This window comes from Salmo salar, chromosome ssa04 (genome assembly GCF_905237065.1).
Source record: "Salmo salar chromosome ssa04, Ssal_v3.1, whole genome shotgun sequence".
In the NCBI taxonomy this organism is placed as follows: Eukaryota; Metazoa; Chordata; class Actinopteri; order Salmoniformes; family Salmonidae; genus Salmo; species Salmo salar.
The window spans coordinates 82,256,364-82,279,708 of record NC_059445.1 but is presented as its reverse complement, the minus strand read 5'-3'; the positions used below and the strand labels follow the sequence as shown (position 1 = coordinate 82,279,708).

At 47.3% G+C, this 23,345-nt stretch overlaps 1 protein-coding gene across 1 annotated transcript in view; it reads right to left on the bottom strand.

Moving 5' to 3' along the window:
• Positions 1–23,345, bottom strand: part of tspoap1 (TSPO associated protein 1) — a 228,614-nt gene that overhangs the window by 115,872 nt on the left and 89,397 nt on the right.

Below are 23,345 nucleotides of genomic sequence, written 5' to 3'. Positions count from 1 at the left end.
GTGCCATTCTGGAACACAGAGACAGAACACAACGTATCAACTCTAGAACCCATAGTCAGTGCCATTCTGGAACACAGAGACAGAACACAACGTATCAACTCTAGAACCTATAGTCAGTGCCATTCTGGAACACAGAGACAGAACACAACGTATCAACTCTAGAACCCATAGTCAGTGCCATTCTGGAACACAGAGACAGAACACAACGTATCAACTCTAGAACCTATAGTCAGTGCCATTCTGGAACACAGAGACAGAACACAACGTATCAACTCTAGAACCTATAGTCAGTGCCATTCTGGAACACAGAGACAGAACACAACGTATCAACTCTAGAACCTATAGTCAGTGCCATTCTGGAACACAGAGACAGAACACAACGTATCAACTCTAGAACCTATAGTCAGTGCCATTCTGGAACACAGAGACAGAACACAACGTATCAACTCTAGAACCTATAGTCAGTGCCATTCTGGAACACAGAGACAGAACACAACGTATCAACTCTAGAACCTATAGTCAGTGCCATTCTGGAACACAGAGACAGAACACAACGTATCAACTCTAGAACCCATAGTCAGTGCCATTCTGGAACACAGAGACAGAACACAACGTATCAACTCTAGAACCTATAGTCAGTGCCATTCTGGAACACAGAGACAGAACACAACGTATCAACTCTAGAACCTATAGTCAGTGCCAGTCTGGAACACAGAGACAGAACACAACGTATCAACTCTAGAACCTATAGTCAGTGCCATTCTGGAACACAGAGACAGAACACAACGTATCAACTCTAGAACCTATAGTCAGTGCCATTCTGGAACACAGAGACAGAACACAACGTATCAACTCTAGAACCTATAGTCAGTGCCATTCTGGAACACAGAGACAGAACACAACGTATCAACTCTAGAACCTATAGTCAGTGCCATTCTGGAACACAGAGACAGAACACAACGTATCAACTCTAGAACCTATAGTCAGTGCTATTCTGGAACACAGAGACAGAACACAACGTATCAACTCTAGAACCTATAGTCAGTGCCATTCTGGAACACAGAGACAGAACACAACGTATCAACACCATGAACACATTAGCAACCTTATCGCTTCCACTCAACATGCACAGGTCTTGCCAGACCAGTACATTAAGGTTCTTTAAAGGTAGAATCTTCAATATTTACTGCTGTTCAATAAGCATTTCAGCTTTCTAGCAAACCAGTTGCGGGGCTACCTTTTGGAGCCCATGATTCATCTCTGCAGTGCAGTAGATTGGTTAATGCTTCCAGACCACATTCTCATGGGGTTGGTTCATTAACGTTCAACTGCTCTTCCTCCAGGGGAAACATACTCCCACAGTCCTTCTCACCTCTCCTCTTCTCCCTCCATACTCCCACAGTCCTTCTCACCTCTCCTCTTCACTCTCCATACTCCTGCAGTCCTTCTCTCCTCTCCTATTTGCTCTCCATACTCCCATAGCCACTATACAGCCACCCTCCTCTCCCTCCATACTCCCATTGCCACTATACAGCCTCCCTCCTCTCCCTCCATAATCCCATAGCTACTACTCAGCCGCCTCTCTCTCCTCTCACGGTGTTTCCCCCTACTGTTGTTGTGTTTGTACTGCAGAGTCTCTAACAAATGCTGCTGCTCACAGGGTAGTGGATGACATGACAGCTCAATGAGTCTGCCTTTTCATTAGAAAGGATTCAATTAGCCCACCGCAGTCTGGCTGGCACTGAACTCCTATAACCTCTTAGTGAGTCATACTAACAGAAGAGAGAATGAAAGACCTGTCCTCACAGCATGGTAGAGAGAAGACAGAGAGAAGGAAAAACCTGTCCTCACAGCATGGTAGAGAGAAGACAGAGAGAAGGAAAAACCTGTCCTCACAGCATGGTAGAGAGAAGACAGAGAGAAGGAAAAACCTGTCCTCACAGCATGGCAGAGAGAAGACAGAGAGAAGGAAAAACCTGTCCTCACAGCATGGTAGTGAGAAGAGATTACAGAGAGAAGGAAGTAGAGAGAGATCACAAAAACATCTGACAAAGCTAAACAGCAACACTATCATTGGCACTGCCCAGAGCTGCCATTCTCCCTCCATCTTAGCTACTGCTGGTCTGGCATACATCTAAGACGTGATCATAGATTCTGAAGTTCTATGGATTAATCGGTTGATCCACCCTGTCCCTTACTCTTATTCATCATCATCATCATCATCATCATCATCAAGCCCTTGGTGCAATACACCTGCTGTGTAACCATCACATCACTGGTTAGAGGGGTGACGTTAAGTTCCAGTTCAGATGCCCACTATGGTCCATCATGAGCTTCTGCTTATGTAAATGCCAGTTGAACAAGGGTAACTGCCATACTCTTAATGTGGCGGAAACATGTTGGATGGACATCCTTCAGTCTCCGTGGACTGTTATAGACCCCCCTCAACTCCCAGCTGTGCCTTGGACACCATATGTGAATTGATTGCCCCCCATCAATCTTCAGAGTTTGTTCTGTTAGGTGACCTAAACTGGGATATGCTTAACACCCCGGCAGTCCTACAGTCTAAGCTAGATTCCCTCAATCTCACACAAATTATCAAGGAACCCACCAGGTACAACCCTAAATCCGTAAACATGGGCACCCTCATAGATATTATCCTGACCAACTTGTCCTCCAAATACACCTCTGCTGTTTTCAATCAGGATCTCAGCGATCACTGCCTCATTGCCTGCATCCGTTATGGGTCCGCGGTCAAACGACCAGCCCTTATCACTGTCAAACGCTCCCTAAAACACTTCAGCGAGCAGGCCTTTCTAATCGACCTGGCCTGGGTATCCTGGAAGGATATTGACCTCATCCAGTCAGTAGAGGATGCCTGGTTGTTCTTTTAAAAGTGCTTTCCTCACCATCTTAAATAAGCATGCCCCTTTCAAAAAATGTAGAACTAAGAACAGATATAGTCCTTGATTCACTCCAGACCTGACTGCCCTCGACCAGCACAAAAACATCCTGTGGCGGACTGCACTAGCATCGAATAGTCCCCGCGATATGCAACTTTTCAGGGAAGTCAGGAACCAATACACGCAGTCAGTTAGGAAAGCAAAGGCTAGCTGAGGCTAGGAAACACTGTCACCACCAATAAATCCACAATAATCGAGAATTTCAATAAGCATTTCTCTAAGACTGGCCATGCTTTCCTCCTGGCTACCCCAACCTCTGCTAACAGCCCTGCGCCCCCCACAGCAACTTGCCCAAGCCTCCCCAGCTTCTCCTTCACCCAAATCCAGATAGCAGATGTTCTGAAAGAGCTGCAAAACCTGGACCTGTACAAATCAGCTGGGCTAGACAATCTGGACCCTCTCTTTCTAAAATTATCCGTCGCCATTGTTGCAACCCCTATTACCAGTCTGTTCAACCTCGCTTTTGTATTGTCCGAGATTCTTAAAGATTGGAAAGCTGCCACGGTCATCCCCCTCTTCAAAGGGGGAGACACTCTAGACGCAAACAGTTACAGACCTATATCCATCCTGCCAAGTTAACAAACAGATCACTGATCATTTCGAATCCCACCGTACCTTCTCTGCTGTGCAATCTGGTTTCCGAGCTGGTCATGGGTGCACCTCAGCCACGATCAAGGTACTAAACGTTATCATAACCACCATCAATAAAAGACAGTACTGTGCAGCCGTCTTCATCAACCTGGCCAAGGCTTTAATCTCTGTCAATCACCGTATTTCTATCGGCAGACTCAACAGCCTTGGTTTCTCAAATGACTGCCTCGCCTGGTTCACCAACTACTTCTCAGATAGAGTTCAGTGTGTCAAATCAGAGGGGCTGTTGTCCGGACCTCTGGCAGTCTATGGGGGTACCACAGGGTTCAACTCTCGGGCCGACTCTTTTCTCTGTATATATCAACGATGTCGCTCTTGCTGCGGGTGATTCCCTGATCCACCTCTACGCAGACGACACCATTCTGTATACTTCTGGCCTTTCTTTGGACACTGTTAACAAACCTCCAAACGAGCTTCAATGCCATACAACACTCCTTCCGTGGCCTCCAACTGCTCTTAAACGCTAGTAAAACTAAATGCATGCTCTTCAACCGATCGCTGCCTGCACCCGCCCACCGACTAGCATCACTACTCTGGACGGTTCTGACTTAGAATATGTGGACAACTACAAGTACCTAGGTGTATGATTAGACTGTAAACTCTCCTTCCAGACTCACACTAAGCATCTCCAATACAAAATGAAATCTAGAATCTGCTTCCTATTTCGCAACAAAGCCTCCTTCACTCACGCTGCCAAACATACCCTCGTAAAACTGACTATCCTACCGATCCTCAACTTCGGCAATGTCATTTACATAATAGCCTCCAACACTCTACTCATCAAACTGGATGCAGTCTCTCACAGTGCCAATCGTTTTGTCACCAAAGCCCCATATACTATCCACCACTGCGACCTGTACGCTCTCGTTGGCTGGCCCTCGCTTCATACTCGTCGTCAAACCCACTGGCTCCAGGTCATCTATAAGTCTTTGCTAGGTAAAGCCCCGCCTTATCTCAGCTCACTGGTCACCATAGCAGCACCCACCCCTAGCACGCGCTCCAGCAGGTATATTTCACTGGTCACCCCCAAAGCCAACACCTCCTTTGGCCGCCTTTCCTTCCAGTTCTCTGCTGCCAGTGACTGGAACGAATTGCAAAAATCGCTGAAATTGGAGACTTATATCTTCCTCACTAACTTTAAGCATCAGCTATCTGAGCAGCTTACCGATCGCTGCAGCTGTACATAGTCCATCTGTAAATAGCCCATCCAACTACCTACCTCATCCCCACAATGTTTTTATTAACTTTTTTGCTCTTTTGCACACCAGTATTTCTACTTGCACATCATCTGCACATCTATCACTCAAGTGTTAATTTGCTAAATTGTAATTACTTCGCTACTTTGGCCTATTTATTGCCTTACCTCCTTACTCCATTTGCGCACACTGTATATAGACTTTTTCTATTGTGTTATTGACTGTACGTTTGTTTATCCCACGTGTAACTCTGTTGTTTGTGCATCACTGCTTTGCTTTATCTTGGCCAGGTCGCAGTTGTAAATGAGAACTTGTTCTCAACTGGCCTACCTGGAGAGAGAGAGAGCTAGGAGAGGGTGTTATACTGTAGCCCACCAGCTAGGAGAGGGTGTTATACTGTAGCCCACCAGCTAGGAGAGGGTGTTATACTGTAGACTGACACCAGCTAGGAGAGGGTGTTATACTGTAGCCCACCAGCTAGGAGAGGGTGTTATACTGTAGCCCACCAGCTAGGAGAGGGTGTTATACTGTAGCCCACCAGCTAGGAGAGGGTGTTATACTGTAGCCCACCAGCTAGGAGAGGGTGTTATACTGTAGCCCACCAGCTAGGAGAGGGTGTTATACTGTAGACGACACCAGCTAGGGGAGGGTGTTATACTGTAGCCCACCAGCTAGGAGAGGGTGTTATACTGTAGCCCACCAGCTAGGAGAGGGTGTTATACTGTAGACACACCAGCTAGGAGAGGGTGTTATACTGTAGCCCACCAGCTAGGAGAGGGTGTTATACTGTAGCCTACACCAGCTAGGAGAGGGTGTTATACTGTAGTCGCACCGCTAGGAGAGGGTGTTATACTGTAGCCCACCAGCTAGGAGAGGGTGTTATACTGTAGACTGCACCAGCTAGGAGAGGGTGTTATACTGTAGCCCACCAGCTAGGAGAGGGTGTTATACTGTAGCCCACCAGCTAGGAGGGGGTGTTATACTGTAGCCCACCAGCTAGGCGATGGTGTTATACTGTAGTCCACCACCTTGGAGAGGGTGTTATACTGTAGCCCACCAGCTAGGAGAGGGTGTTATACTGTAGACTGACACCAGCTAGGAGAGGGTGTTATACTGTAGACCACCAGCTAGGAGAGGGTGTTATACTGTAGCCCACCAGCTAGGAGAGGGTGTTATACTGTAGCCCACCAGCTAGGAGAGGGTGTTATACTGTAGCCCACCAGCTAGGAGAGGGTGTTATACTGTAGTCCACCAGCTAGGAGAGGGTGTTATACTGTAGCCCACCAGCTAGGAGAGGGTGTTATACTGTAGCCCACCAGCTAGGAGAGGGTGTTATACTGTAGCCCACCAGCTAGGAGAGGGTGTTATACTGTAGTCCACCAGCTAGGAGAGGGTGTTATACTGTAGCCCACCAGCTAGGAGAGGGTGTTATACTGTAGCCCACCAGCTAGGAGAGGGTGTTATACTGTAGCCCACCAGCTAGGAGAGGGTGTTATACTGTAGCCCACCAGCTAGGAGAGGGTGTTATACTGTAGCCCACCAGCTAGGAGAGGGTGTTATACTGTAGCCCACCAGCTAGGAGAGGGTGTTATACTGTAGCCCACCAGCTAGGAGAGGGTGTTATACTGTAGACTGACACCAGCTAGGAGAGGGTGTTATACTGTAGCCCACCAGCTAGGAGAGGGTGTTATACTGTAGCCCACCAGCTAGGAGAGGGTGTTATACTGTAGACTGACACCAGCTAGGAGAGGGTGTTATACTGTAGCCCACCAGCTAGGAGAGGGTGTTATACTGTAGCCCACCAGCTAGGAGAGGGTGTTATACTGTAGCCCACCAGCTAGGAGAGGGTGTTATACTGTAGACTGACACCAGCTAGGGGAGGGTGTTATACTGTAGTCCACCAGCTAGGAGAGGGTGTTATACTGTAGTCCACCAGCTAGGAGAGGGTGTTATACTGTAGCCCACCAGCTAGGAGAGGGAGTTATACTGTAGCCCACCAGCTAGGAGAGGGTGTTATACTGTAGCCCACCAGCTAGGAGAGGGTGTTATACTGTAGCCCACCAGCTAGGAGAGGGTGTTATACTGTAGCCCACCAGCTAGGAGAGGGTGTTATACTGTAGCCCACCAGCTAGGGAGAGGGTGTTATACTGTAGCCCACCAGCTAGGAGAGGGTGTTATACTGTAGCCCACCAGCTAGGAGAGGGTGTTATACTGTAGCCCACCAGCTAGGAGAGGGTGTTATACTGTAGCCCACCAGCTAGGAGAGGGTGTTATACTGTAGCCCACCAGCTAGGAGAGGGTGTTATACTGTAGCCCACCAGCTAGGAGAGGGTGTTATACTGTAGCCCACCAGCTAGGAGAGGGTGTTATACTGTAGCCCACCAGCTAGGAGAGGGTGTTATACTGTAGCCCACCAGCTAGGAGAGGGTGTTATACTGTAGACTGACACCAGCTAGGGGAGGGTGTTATACTGTAGCCCACCAGCTAGGAGAGGGTGTTATACTGTAGTCGACACCAGCTAGGAGAGGGTGTTATACTGTAGCCCACCAGCTAGGAGAGGGTGTTATACTGTAGCCCACCAGCTAGGAGAGGGTGTTATACTGTAGCCCACCAGCTAGGAGAGGGTGTTATACTGTAGTCCACCAGCTAGGAGAGGGTGTTATACTGTAGCCGCACCAGCTAGGAGAGGGTGTTATACTGTAGCCCACCAGCTAGGAGAGGGTGTTATACTGTAGCCCACCAGCTAGGAGAGGGTGTTATACTGTAGCCCACCAGCTAGGAGAGGGTGTTATACTGTAGCCCACCAGCTAGGAGAGGGTGTTATACTGTAGACCACCAGCTAGGAGAGGGTGTTATACTGTAGACTGACACCAGCTAGGAGAGGGTGTTATACTGTAGCCCACCAGCTAGGAGAGGGTGTTATACTGTAGCCCACCAGCTAGGAGAGGGGTGTTATACTGTAGCCCACCAGCTAGGAGAGGGTGTTATACTGTAGCCCACCAGCTAGGAGAGGGTGTTATACTGTAGCCCACCAGCTAGGAGAGGGTGTTATACTGTAGCCCACCAGCTAGGAGAGGGTGTTATACTGTAGCCCACCAGCTAGGAGAGGGTGTTATACTGTAGCCCACCAGCTAGGAGAGGGTGTTATACTGTAGACTGACACCAGCTAGGAGAGGGTGTTATACTGTAGACTGAAACCAGCTAGGAGAGGGTGTTATACTGTAGACTGACACCAGCTAGGAGAGGGTGTTATACTGTAGCCCACCAGCTAGGAGAGGGTGTTATACTGTAGCCCACCAGCTAGGAGAGGGTGTTATACTGTAGTCCACCAGCTAGGAGAGGGTGTTATACTGTAGCCCACCAGCTAGGAGAGGGTGTTATACTGTAGCCCACCAGCTAGGAGAGGGTGTTATACTGTAGCCCACCAGCTAGGAGAGGGTGTTATACTGTAGCCCACCAGCTAGGAGAGGGTGTTATACTGTAGCCCACCAGCTAGGAGAGGGTGTTATACTGTAGCCCACCAGCTAGGAGAGGGTGTTATACTGTAGACTGACACCAGCTAGGAGAGGGTGTTATACTGTAGCCCACCAGCTAGGAGAGGGTGTTATACTGTAGACGACACCAGCTAGGAGAGGGTGTTATACTGTAGTCCACCAGCTAGGAGAGGGTGTTATACTGTAGTCCACCAGCTAGGAGAGGGTGTTATACTGTAGCCCACCAGCTAGGAGAGGGTGTTATACTGTAGCCCACCAGCTAGGAGAGGGTGTTATACTGTAGACTGACACCAGCTAGGAGAGGGTGTTATACTGTAGACTGACACCAGCTAGGAGAGGGTGTTATACTGTAGCCCACCAGCTAGGAGAGGGTGTTATACTGTAGACTGACACCAGCTAGGAGAGGGTGTTATACTGTAGACTGACACCAGCTAGGAGAGGGTGTTATACTGTAGCCCACCAGCTAGGAGAGGGTGTTATACTGTAGCCCACCAGCTAGGAGAGGGTGTTATACTGTAGCCCACCAGCTAGGAGAGGGTGTTATACTGTAGCCCACCAGCTAGGAGAGGGTGTTATACTGTAGCCCACCAGCTAGGAGAGGGTGTTATACTGTAGACTGACACCAGCTAGGAGAGGGTGTTATACTGTAGCCTGACACCAGCTAGGAGAGGGTGTTATACTGTAGCCCACCAGCTAGGAGAGGGTGTTATACTGTAGCCCACCAGCTAGGAGAGGGTGTTATACTGTAGCCCACCAGCTAGGAGAGGGTGTTATACTGTAGTCCACCAGCTAGGAGAGGGTGTTATACTGTAGTCCACCAGCTAGGAGAGGGTGTTATAATGTAGCCCACCAGCTAGGAGAGGGTGTTATACTGTAGCCCACCAGCTAGGAGAGGGTGTTATACTGTAGTCCACCAGCTAGGAGAGGGTGTTATACTGTAGCCCACCAGCTAGGAGAGGGTGTTATACTGTAGTCCACCAGCTAGGAGAGGGTGTTATACTGTAGCCCACCAGCTAGGAGAGGGTGTTATACTGTAGCCCACCAGCTAGGAGAGGGTGTTATACTGTAGCCCACCAGCTAGGAGAGGGTGTTATACTGTAGCCACACCAGCTAGGGGAGGGTGTTATACTGTAGCCCACCAGCTAGGAGAGGGTGTTATACTGTAGCCCACCAGCTAGGAGAGGGTGTTATACTGTAGCCCACCAGCTAGGAGAGGGTGTTATACTGTAGCCCACCAGCTAGGAGAGGGTGTTATACTGTAGCCCACCAGCTAGGAGAGGGTGTTATACTGTAGCCCACCAGCTAGGAGAGGGTGTTATACTGTAGCCCACCAGCTAGGAGAGGGTGTTATACTGTAGCCCACCAGCTAGGAGATGGTGTTATACTGTAGCCCACCAGCTAGGAGAGGGTGTTATACTGTAGCCCACCAGCTAGGAGAGGGTGTTATACTGTAGCCCACCAGCTAGGAGAGGGTGTTATACTGTAGACCACCAGCTAGGAGAGGGTGTTATACTGTAGCCCACCAGCTAGGAGAGGGTGTTATACTGTAGCCCACCAGCTAGGAGAGGGTGTTATACTGTAGCCCACCAGCTTGGAGAGGGTGTTATACTGTAGCCCACCAGCTAGGAGAGGGTGTTATACTGTAGCCGACACCAGCTAGGAGAGGGTGTTATACTGTAGCCGACACCAGCTAGGAGAGGGTGTTATACTGTAGCCCACCAGCTAGGAGAGGGTGTTATACTGTAGACTCACCAGCTAGGAGAGGGTGTTATACTGTAGTCGCACCAGCTAGGAGAGGGTGTTATACTGTAGTCGACACCAGCTAGGAGAGGGTGTTATACTGTAGCCCACCAGCTAGGAGAGGGTGTTATACTGTAGCCCACCAGCTAGGAGAGGGTGTTATACTGTAGACTGACACCAGCTAGGGGAGGGTGTTATACTGTAGTCCACCATCTAGGAGAGGGTGTTATACTGTAGCCCACCAGCTAGGAGAGGGTGTTATACTGTAGACTGACACCAGCTAGGAGAGGGTGTTATACTGTAGACTGACACCAGCTAGGAGAGGGTGTTATACTGTAGCCCACCAGCTAGGAGAGGGTGTTATACTGTAGCCCACCAGCTAGGAGAGGGTGTTATACTGTAGTCCACCAGCTAGGAGAGGGTGTTATACTGTAGCCCACCAGCTAGGAGAGGGTGTTATACTGTAGCCCACCAGCTAGGAGAGGGTGTTATACTGTAGCCCACCAGCTAGGAGAGGGTGTTATACTGTAGACTGACACCAGCTAGGAGAGGGTGTTATACTGTAGCCCACCAGCTAGGAGAGGGTGTTATACTGTAGACTGACACCAGCTAGGAGAGGGTGTTATACTGTAGCCCACCAGCTAGGAGAGGGTGTTATACTGTAGCCCACCAGCTAGGAGAGGGTGTTATACTGTAGTCCACCAGCTAGGAGAGGGTGTTATACTGTAGCCCACCAGCTAGGAGAGGGTGTTATACTGTAGACTGACACCAGCTAGGAGAGGGTGTTATACTGTAGACTGACACCAGCTAGGAGAGGGTGTTATACTGTAGCCCACCAGCTAGGAGAGGGTGTTATACTGTAGACTGACACCAGCTAGGAGAGGGTGTTATACTGTAGCCACACCAGCTAGGAGAGGGTGTTATACTGTAGCCCACCAGCTAGGAGAGGGTGTTATACTGTAGACTGACACCAGCTAGGAGAGGGTGTTATACTGTAGCCCACCAGCTAGGAGAGGGTGTTATACTGTAGCCCACCAGCTAGGAGAGGGTGTTATACTGTAGCCCACCAGCTAGGAGAGGGTGTTATACTGTAGACTGACACCAGCTAGGGGAGGGTGTTATACTGTAGCCCACCAGCTAGGAGAGGGTGTTATACTGTAGACCACCAGCTAGGAGAGGGTGTTATACTGTAGCCCACCAGCTAGGAGAGGGTGTTATACTGTAGCCCACCAGCTAGGAGAGGGTGTTATACTGTAGCCCACCAGCTAGGAGAGGGTGTTATACTGTAGTCCACCAGCTAGGAGAGGGTGTTATACTGTAGACTGACACCAGCTAGGAGAGGGTGTTATACTGTAGACCACCAGCTAGGAGAGGGTGTTATACTGTAGCCCACCAGCTAGGAGAGGGTGTTATACTGTAGCCCACCAGCTAGGAGAGGGTGTTATACTGTAGCCCACCAGCTAGGAGAGGGTGTTATACTGTAGCCCACCAGCTAGGAGAGGGTGTTATACTGTAGTCCACCAGCTAGGAGAGGGTGTTATACTGTAGACTGACACCAGCTAGGAGAGGGTGTTATACTGTAGCCCACCAGCTAGGAGAGGGTGTTATACTGTAGCCCACCAGCTAGGAGAGGGTGTTATACTGTAGCCCACCAGCTAGGAGAGGGTGTTATACTGTAGCCCACCAGCTAGGAGAGGGTGTTATACTGTAGTCCACCAGCTAGGAGAGGGTGTTATACTGTAGCCCACCAGCTAGGAGAGGGTGTTATACTGTAGCCCACCAGCTAGGAGAGGGTGTTATACTGTAGCCCACCAGCTAGGAGAGGGTGTTATACTGTAGCCCACCAGCTAGGAGAGGGTGTTATACTGTAGCCCACCAGCTAGGAGAGGGTGTTATACTGTAGCCCACCAGCTAGGAGAGGGTGTTATACTGTAGCCCACCAGCTAGGAGAGGGTGTTATACTGTAGACTGACACCAGCTAGGAGAGGGTGTTATACTGTAGACTGACACCAGCTAGGAGAGGGTGTTATACTGTAGTCCACCAGCTAGGAGAGGGTGTTATACTGTAGACTGACACCAGCTAGGAGAGGGTGTTATACTGTAGCCCACCAGCTAGGAGAGGGTGTTATACTGTAGCCCACCAGCTAGGAGAGGGTGTTATACTGTAGCCCACCAGCTAGGAGAGGGTGTTATACTGTAGCCCACCAGCTAGGAGAGGGTGTTATACTGTAGCCCACCAGCTAGGAGAGGGTGTTATACTGTAGCCCACCAGCTAGGAGAGGGTGTTATACTGTAGCCCACCAGCTAGGAGAGGGTGTTATACTGTAGCCCACCAGCTAGGAGAGGGTGTTATACTGTAGCCCACCAGCTAGGAGAGGGTGTTATACTGTAGCCCACCAGCTAGGAGAGGGTGTTATACTGTAGCCCACCAGCTAGGAGAGGGTGTTATACTGTAGTCCACCAGCTAGGAGAGGGTGTTATACTGTAGCCCACCAGCTAGGAGAGGGTGTTATACTGTAGACTGACACCAGCTAGGGGAGGGTGTTATACTGTAGCCCACCAGCTAGGAGAGGGTGTTATACTGTAGACTGACACCAGCTAGGAGAGGGTGTTATACTGTAGCCCACCAGCTAGGAGAGGGTGTTATACTGTAGCCCACCAGCTAGGAGAGGGTGTTATACTGTAGCCCACCAGCTAGGAGAGGGTGTTATACTGTAGACTGACACCAGCTAGGAGAGGGTGTTATACTGTAGCCCACCAGCTAGGAGAGGGTGTTATACTGTAGCCCACCAGCTAGGAGAGGGTGTTATACTGTAGACCGCACCAGCTAGGAGAGGGTGTTATACTGTAGCCCACCAGCTAGGAGAGGGTGTTATACTGTAGCCCACCAGCTAGGAGAGGGTGTTATACTGTAGACTGACACCAGCTAGGAGAGGGTGGTATACTGTAGCCCACCAGCTAGGAGAGGGTGTTATACTGTAGACTACACCAGCTAGGAGAGGGTGTTATACTGTAGCCCACCAGCTAGGAGAGGGTGTTATACTGTAGCCCACCAGCTAGGAGAGGGTGTTATACTGTAGCCCACCAGCTAGGAGAGGGTGTTATACTGTAGCCCACCAGCTAGGAGAGGGTGTTATACTGTAGCCCACCAGCTAGGAGAGGGTGTTATACTGTAGACTGACACCAGCTAGGAGAGGGTGTTATACTGTAGCCCACCAGCTAGGAGAGGGTGTTATACTGTAGCCCACCAGCTAGGAGAGGGTGTTATACTGTAGCCCACCAGCTAGGAGAGGGTGTTATACTGTAGCCCACCAGCTAGGAGAGGGTGTTATACTGTAGCCCACCAGCTAGGAGAGGGTGTTATACTGTAGCCCACCAGCTAGGAGAGGGTGTTATACTGTAGCCCACCAGCTAGGAGAGGGTGTTATACTGTAGCCCACCAGCTAGGAGAGGGTGTTATACTGTAGCCCACCAGCTAGGAGAGGGTGTTATACTGTAGCCCACCAGCTAGGAGAGGGTGTTATACTGTAGCCCACCAGCTAGGAGAGGGTGTTATACTGTAGTCGACACCAGCTAGGAGAGGGTGTTATACTGTAGCCCACCAGCTAGGAGAGGGTGTTATACTGTAGTCCACCAGCTAGGAGAGGGTGTTATACTGTAGCCCACCAGCTAGGAGAGGGTGTTATACTGTAGCCCACCAGCTAGGAGAGGGTGTTATACTGTAGCCCACCAGCTAGGAGAGGGTGTTATACTGTAGACTGACACCAGCTAGGAGAGGGTGTTATACTGTAGACTGGGCTGGCATCCTATGACGGTGCCACGTTGAAAGTCACTGAGCTCTTCAGTACGGGCCATTCTACTGCCAATGTTTGTGTATGGAGATTGCGTGGCTGTGTGCTCGATTTTCTATACACCTGTCAGCAACGGATGTGGTTGAAACAGTCGAATCCACTCATTTGAAGGGGTGTCCACATACTTTGTTATATATATATATATATATATATATATATATATATATATATATATATATATATATATATATATATACTGAATCTCCAGAATGGAGATCTATCACATTAATATACAATATCACTCCACCATAATGATCACATCGATAGTGAAGACATAATCAGTGCAACATAATGTGATAAAATACAGGGAGTGATTTGCAGACAGATGAGGAAATAAGGGGGTTAGAAATAACATTTTAGACTGTGATACAACAAAAATCTCCCAATTTGTGCGCTTCGCCTCAGACGCCTCAAAAGAGCTCTGTTTCCATGGTTACGGCTCATGTTGATAATGGCATGTGTGGTGTCCCCCATTGCCAGTCTCTCTCTAGATGCCTAAGGCTCAGTTAATTCTACCCGTATTATAAATCAACACTAATGACCAGCTGTTTTGACTACAGGTCCCTTCCAGCTGATGCTCCTGTGTGTTCCTCCTTCTGTATTTTAACCTATAGGGCAACATGGCTGTCTACATGTATATATCAGTGCAGATCGGTGACGCCAGAAGAACCAGATGGTGTTGGATGTAAACACACATACTGTATGCCAGCTAGCAGCTCCACCATTTGGACTAGTGCTATTACCACTTATCTGCTGAACAAAACAGCACCAATGTTAGGCCAAAACAACCTAATAGCAGTTAAAAGTTAAAATATTTGAAAGTACTATTGTACTTTTTACTCCATACATTTTCCCTGACACCCCAAAGCACTCGTTACATTTTGAATGCTTAGCAGGACTGGGAAATTGTGAAATTGCATCACTTATCAAGAGAACACGTGGTCATCCCTACTGGCTATGGTCTGGCGGACTCACTAAACACAAATACAATCTTTTGTAAATAATGTTGGAGTGTGCCCCTGGCTATCCGTACATTTTAAAAACAAGAAAATGGTGCCATCTGCTTTGCTCAATAGAAGAAATTTGAAATGATTTATTATTTTTTCTTCTACTTCTGATTCTTAAGTATATTTAGAACTAAATACTTTTAGAATTTTACTGAAGTAGTATTTTACTGAAGTAGTATTTTACTGGGTGACTTTCACTTTTACTTGAGTAACTTTCTATTAAGGTATCTATACTTTTACTCAGGTATGACAAATGGGTAGTTTTTCCACCACTGCCCAGTAGACAAGATACCTATGACATTATAATTGGCCATCCATTTTACATGACATATTCCTGTATAAACTATATTTTTCAGATTCAGTTTGTTGGGATGAATTGGCAGAGCTGACTCTCTCTCTCTCTCTCTCTCTCTCTCTCTCATCCCTTCCTAAAATGATGGATACACCGACTACAGGAATGGATGTCTGTCACAGTCCTACTGCTACCTGAATATTAAGTCTATTCTAAACACTCCATTACCCCCCCCCAAATGAGGCCAGCACTAGCTGTTTTCTATAAAGACCCGCTACTAGCAATTACATCTGGAATCGATACAGACGTTCAGTCAGTGAGTAAATCACCCTTTATACCTACAGCTCCTGGCAGTATAGACATGTACGTCATTTAACACACGCTCTTCTCCAGAGCAGTAGTGAGTGCGTATATATTTTCGTACTGGTACCCCCCCCCCCCCCCTGCCCCTATGGGAATCAGACCCACAACCCTGATGTTGCAAGCATCATGCTCTATTAACTGAGCCATACCTATAGCTCCCAGATAAAGCACTGCAATGCTTTCTCAAGACTACAAATAAAATAGGCCTTTCACACATTTTTGACCAGCATTACAAGTCTATTAGCTACATCAATAAATACAAAGTGTTATGAAATCTTGGACTTTACTGATACTTGTGACAGGAGAACATTAGGAGGTACCGGTACCCCTTGTATATAGCCTCATTATTGTTATTTTATTGTGTTACTTTTTATCATTTTTTTTTTTACTTTAGTTTTTACCAGCCACAGTCACTGTGTTTACCAGCCACAGTCACTGTGTTTACCAGCCACAGTCACTGTGTTTACCAGACGCAGTCACTGTGTTTACCAGCCACAGTCACTATGTTTCAGTTTGTGCCGTCTTGTCACAAACAGAGCTGGGACCAGACTAACTGTTAGTCCAGTCCAGTCAGATACAGACCAGTCCAGTCCAGTCAGGTCCAGTCCAGTCCAGTCAGATACAGACCAGTCCAGTCCAGTCAGGTCCAGTCCAGTCCAGTCAGATACATTTTACATTTACATTTTAGTCATTTAGCAGACGCTCTTATCCAGAGCGACTTACAGTAGTGAATGCATACATTTCATAGAATTTCATACATTTTTTTTCTGTGCTGGCCCCCCGTGGGAATCAAACCCACAACCCTGGTGTTGCAAACACCATGCTCTACCAACTGAGCTACAGGGAGATACAGCCCAGTCCAGTCCAGTCAGGTCCAGTCCAGTCCAGTCAGATACAGACCAGCCCAGTCCAGTCCAGTCAGGTCCAGTCCAGTCCAGTCAGATACAGCCCAGTCCAGTCCAGTCAGGTCCAGTCCATTCCAGTCAGATACAGTCCAGTCCAGTCCAGTCAGATACAGTCCAGTCCAGTCAGGTCCAGTCCAGTCCAGTCCAGTCCAGTCAGATACAGACCAGTCCAGTCCAGTCAGATACAGCCCAGTCCAGTCAGATACAGACCAGTCCAGTCCAGTCAGGTCCAGTCCAGTCCAGTCAGGTCCAGTCCAGTCCAGTCAGATACAGACCAGTCCAGTCCAGTCCAGTCAGATACAGCCCAGTCAGTCCAGGCAGAATTATCTTAGCAGCAGCATGGTCTATGTACTAATATCTAGTGGAGTTGTTGGGATGTCTGGTGTGAACTGCTCTCTTGAGGTCATGCCACAGCATCTCAGTCGGGTTGAGGTCAGGACACTGACTGGGCCATTCCAGAAAGCGTATTTTCTTCTGTTGAAGCCATTCTGTTGTTGATTTACTTCTGTGTTTTGGGTTGTTGTCCTGTTGCATCACCCAACTTCTGTTGAGCTTCAATTGGTTGACAGATAGCCTTACATTCTCCAACAAAATGTCTCGATAAACTTGGGAATTCATTTTTCCGTCGATGATAGTAAGCTGTCCAGGCCCTGAGGCAGCAAAGCATCCCCAAACCATGATGCTCCCTTCACCATACTTTACAGTTGGGATGAGGTTTTGATGTTGGTGTGCTGTAACTTTTTTCTCCACACAGTGTTCCTTCCAAACAACTGAACTTTAGTTTAATTTGTCCACAGAATATTTTGCCAGCTGCTCTGTGGTACATCCAGATGCTCTTTTGCGAACTTCAGACGTGCAGCAATGGTTTTTTTTTTGACCGCAGTGGCTTCTTTCGTGGTGTCCTCCCATGAACAACATTCTTGTTTAGTGTTTTACGTATCGTAGACTCGCCAACAGAGATGTTAGCATCTTCCAGAGATTTCTGTAAGTCTTTAGCTAACACTCTAGGATTCTTCTTAACCTCATTGAGCATTCTGCGCTGTGCTCTTGCAGTCATCTTTGCAGGACGGCCACTCCTAGGGAGAGTAGCAACAGTGCTGAACTTTCTCCGTTTATAGACATTTTGTCTTACCGTGGACTGATGAACATCAAGGCGTATAGAGATACTTTTGTAACCCTTTCCAGCTTTATGCAAGTCAACAATTTTTAATCTTGGGTCTTCTGAGATGTTCGAGGCATGGTTCACATCAGGCAATGCTTCTTGTGAATAGCAAACTCAAATTTTGTATGTTTTTTTTATAGGGCAGGGCAGCTCTAACTAACATCTCCAATCTCGTCTCAATGATAGTACTTCTGACTCCAATTTAGCTTTTGGAGAAGCCATTAGCCTTGGGGTTCCCATACTTTCCCAACCTACACTGTGAATGTTTAAATTTAAATTCAATATAGACCAAAAAAATAGAATAATTTGTGTGTTATTAGTTTAAGCACACTGAGTTTGTCTGTTGTTGTGACTTAGATGAAGATCAGATCTAATTTTATGACCAATTTATGCAGAAATCCAGATCATTCCAAGGGGTTCACATACTTTTTCTTGCCACTGTACACTGTCCAACTAAATGCTGACTTACAGGATCCAACGCAACAACAATAAGAAATATTAAAAGATCTGAATATGAACAGAGTAAATGGCAGTAGACTAGACAGGGGGATAAGAGAGAGCCATGAGAAAACTAGTTTTGATCAATCAGGGAAATAAAAGTGCTGAAAACATGTTGGCTCACCATTTATTAAAAAGAAGATGGAGAACAAGTTAACGTTAACGAACTTATATATCAGAGAATCAATACTTGGAGTCATAGAATCGTAATAATATTGTCCAAAATATTATTGCGATACTCTACTGTATAGATTTCTTCCCCCATCACTACTAAACACACACCCAACACTACAGTACCCACTACTCCCTCCACTCTGCCTGGCTGTGGCCTGCACCAGTCACTCTATAATCAGGCTGGATGCAAACAGAGATAATTGTAGGGCCGTCCGCTCCTTCTGTGTTTCAAAACACACGCTGACATCATCAACTGGGGCCAACGCCGGTTGCCATGGTAACCCGGTTGGTTTTCACTCAGCAGACAGTCAAGTCATTTAAAAGGCCATGGAGATGTTTTTGTTTCTAAATGAATCTCAGCAGAATCAGAGGCTTGATCAGAGCTGCTACTGGATAGCTGTTTAATAATGACAGCAGAATCAATTATTCATACATGAGGCAGACCCAACACTATATGAATATTACAAAGCTGACTGAATAATTCAATTCATTTTTCATGAAAGATGCAAGTGGCAAAATATTCCTCATATTACTTGTGTGGAATGCTAAGATTCATCTGGACAATTATATATTTTTTTAATGGGGTCGGGGGGGTGGTGAGAATTGATTAGGCATAATGTAACTACGACCCATTACAGCTTTGTAAGCCTCGCAGCAGCCCATTGAGAATTAGTCGGTCCTACTAGCAACTCCTGTTATAGTGAAGCTGACAGCAGCAATGATGAGAGAGGAGACACTGGATCAGAAGAACACACACATCCTGAGCATTAACCTGACAGGTACTGGTGTGCGTGTGTGTGTGTGATGCTTCCGTGTGCTGTGAGAAACGTCAGTGGGATCTAGGTCAGAGTGGTGTGTGTGTGTTCTTGATGGTGTGTTTTCGGGAGCGCTATAGAGCGTTTGGTTTCAGCCACCACCACAGAGGAACAGAGAGAGTATCATGATGTCACGTCCTGACCAGTATAAGGGTTATTTGTTATTGTAGTTTGGTCAGGACGTGGCAGAGGGTATTTTGTTTATGTGGTTCGGGGTGGTGATTTTTGTAGTAGGGTGTTTGATTTATTATTTCCGGGTTTTGGTCTATGTTCAATGTTCTTTCTGGTTTGTGGTATTTCTATGTGTAGGTTAATGGGGGGTTGGACTCTCAATTGGAGGCAGGTGCTTTCTGTTGCCTCTGATTGAGAGTCCTATATATGGGTAATTGTTTGGTGTAGTGTTGTGGGAGATTGTTTGTTGTTTTGCCTGTGTGAGCGTGACAAGACTGTGTTGTTGTTCGTGCGTTCTTCGTTTGTTATTTAGGTGTTCTCTTTATTTAAAATAAATATCAAGATGAGCATCCACATTCCTGCTGCGTTTTGGTCCTCTATTCCCGACGACAGCCGTTACACATGAAGTGTTGCTGACAGGCCTTCTGGTCCTCTCATCTTAACAGGCTCACTTTGGGGTTCTCAGACTCTCTTATAGAAACACGGGTGAAAAGGCTGTGTGCTCTCTTTGAGGCCGGCGTGTAGCATCTGTTCAGCCACATACAGACCCCAGGACAGTTTCAGACCACATACAGACCCCAGGACAGTTTCAGACCACATACAGACCCCAGGACAGTTTCAGACCACATACAGACCCCAGGACAGTTTCAGACCACAGATCCCAGGACAGCTTCAGACCACATACAGACCCCAGGACAGTTTCAGACCACATACAGACCCCAGGACAGTTTCAGACCACATACAGACCCCAGGACAGTTTCAGACCACATACAGACCCCAGGACAGTTTCAGACCATGAACAAATCCCAGGACCAGTCCCTCCAGGATCCGTGATTCTGTGATTGCATTGTTTTTGGCAAAAAAAGCAACAATTCCGCATACTATGCGAGGGCTTGAAAATTTGACCAATCACCGTACTATTTCCGCATAAAACAGTCAAATCATTGCAATATTGTTGTAGAAAATGGACCCATCACCGCAGTACAAAAAGAGGGCTCGCAATTTCAGTGCACATTTTCTGCTTAATATAGTTCAATCAAGCTACACGTCAACAAACTTTTCCCTTGTCAGTACATTTTTGCGACAAATTGGACAAAATCATCACATATTGCCATGCAAAATGTCTGAATCGCCGCAGCAAAATCAAGCATTTTTGCCCACAAATATCACTAAAAATCTTTACAAATTCCTGGAGGGACTAGCTAATGTATACTGCCCAGGACAGTCTACTAAGGATGGGTAAAAAGTACCCTCAGTATCGAAATACCCTGAAATACCCCCCCAGAATTTACAAACTGAATTTGGAACTGTAAACTGTATCCACATGTTGTCTGCTGTAGTTGTTGCTTGTGTCTATGTATGTATGTATTTATGCATGTATGTGGTGATGCTGTGCTGTGGTTTGTTGAGATGTGAGACAAATTTCCCAAAAGGGACACAATAAAGAATTATATTTATATTAAAGCATGTTACTAAAGGACAAACCAATTAGAACCAGATACAGACCCCATTAGAGCCCCCTCCATTAGAGCCCCCTCCATTAGAGCCCCCTCCATTAGAGCCCCCTCCATTAGAGCCCCCTCCATTAGAGCCCCCTCCATTAGAGCCCCCTCCATTAGAGCCCCCCCCATTAGAGCCCCCTCCATTAGAGCCCCCTCCATTAGAGCCCCCTCCATTAGAGCCCCCTCCATTAGAGCCCCCTGCTGAAGGCCATAGTAAAAAAGCGCAGACGAGACAGACCCCAGGACAGCCTTCTAGTGAAGGACAAACCCAACAGCTTAAAACACCAGCCGCTGCCCCACCAGGTGGGGTGATGTGGGGGTCAGGAAGTGACAACATGGCAGGTGCTTCCAGGTCCATTTAAAACAATGATTCAGCTGAATACAGTCTGGGGCACATGAATTAAACCACACCAGAACAGGAAGGAGGAGCTCACCTGAGTTCAGGGTGACTTTGGTAGCAGACTCTTAGCCTCGTACTATACTGTAGCCGACTCTTCTATCATAGGCTTAAGAAAGATATAAGAGTTGGATACAGCACATGGACATTTGGTATCAGACGTTAGGAGTCATGACACTATAAGTTGGAACATAATTCAACTTCCTGTCAATTAAAACTATATTGATGCTCTCAACATGTATACACAACAGTAGGGAATTGCCATGGACCTCACAAAATTATATTATCACGATACTTGGTAGCGATATGTATTTCAATTCTCATGATATTTATTGCGATTCGATACTGCAATTTTATTGAGATTTGATGTTCCCAACATACTTCTCACTATATGTCTGCTGCAGAAAGACAAGACAGCACATGGCGCTGATGTTGGATCCCTATTTAAAAAGAAGATGGAGAACAAGTTACAGGATGTAAAATCCTGGAGTTTTGGCGCAGGTACAGCTGACTAGCGCTAGCTAACTCTACCTTACAAATAGTATCGAGATAATATCGTCCACAAATAATATTGCGATATGCAACTAGCTTCCCCCCCCTCATCATTAAACAACATGGTAAAATCTTCATGGCAGAGTATTTTTCTGTTATTGTTGTCGCAAATGTTATGTATAAACTGACTGACCTCAAAACCGGCAAGACTAAAAACTGGAAAGCTTTCCAACAACAAATGTATTGACTGGCGTAGTCAGTCAGCTGGTGTAACCAGTGCGCTGAGAGTCGGGAAGCAAGTTCAGGGAGTGAGTGTTTTAATAAACAAATGAAACAAACAACGCACCGACGTGAAAACAGAGTCAATAACACCTGAGGAAAGAACCAAGGGGAGGGACAGATATAGGGAAGATAATCAAGGAGGTGATGGAGTCCAGGTGAGTGTCATGAGGCGCAGGTGCGCGAGACGATGGTGACAGGTGTACAGGATAATCAGCAGCCTGATGACCTAGAGGAAGGAGAGGGAGTATAATCAGCAGCCTGATGACCTAGAGGGAGGAGAGGGAGTATAATCAGCAGCCTGATGACCTAGAGGGAGGAGAGGGAGTATAATCAGCAGCCTGATGACCTAGAGGGAGGAGAGGGAGTATAATCAGCAGCCTGATGACCTAGAGGGAGGAGAGGGAGTATAATCAGCAGCCTGATGACCTAGAGGTCAGAGAGGGAGGATAATCAGCAGCCTGATGACCTAGAGGTCAGAGAGGGAGGATAATCAGCAGTCTGATGACCTAGAGGTCAGAGAGGGAGTATAATCAGCAGCCTGATGACCTAGAGGGAGGAGAGGGAGTTTAATCAGCAGCCTGATGACCTAGAGGGAGGAGAGGGAGTATAATCAGCAGCCTGATGACCTAGAGGGAGGAGAGGGAGGATAATCAGCAGCCTGATGACCTAGAGGGAGGAGAGGGAGTATAATCAGCAGCCTGATGACCTAGAGGTCAGAGAGGGAGTATAATCAGCAGCCTGGTGACCTAGAGGTCAGAGAGGGAGGATAATCAGCAGCCTGATGACCTAGAGGGAGGAGAGGGAGGATAATCAGCAGCCTGATGACCTAGAGGTCAGAGAGGGAGTATAATCAGCAGCCTGATGACCTAGAGGTCAGAGAGGGAGTATAATCAGCAGCCTGATGACCTAGAGGGAGGAGAGGGAGTATAATCATCAGCCTGGTGACCTAGAGGTCAGAGAGGGAGTAGAATCAGCAGCCTGATGACCTAGAGGTCAGAGAGGGAGGATAATCAGCAGCCTGATGACCTAGAGGGAGGAGAGGGAGTATAATCAGCAGCCTGATGACCTAGAGGGAGGAGAGGGAGTATACGTGACAGCTGGCTTGTGTTTTGTGTGTTTTGACTGGCGTAGTCAGTCGGCTGTGTTGTGTTTTGACTGGCGTAGTCAGTTGGCTGTGTTGTGTTTTGACTGGCGTAGTCAGTCGGCTGTTTTGTACGTTTTGACTGGCGTAGTCAGTCGGCTGTGTTGTGTTTTGTATGTTTTGACTGGCGTAGTCAGTCGGCTGTTTTGTACGTTTTGACTGGCGTAGTCAGTCGGCTGTGTTGTGTTTTGACTGGCGTAGTCAGTCGGCTGTGTTGTGTTTTGACTGGCGTAGTCAGTTGGCTATGTT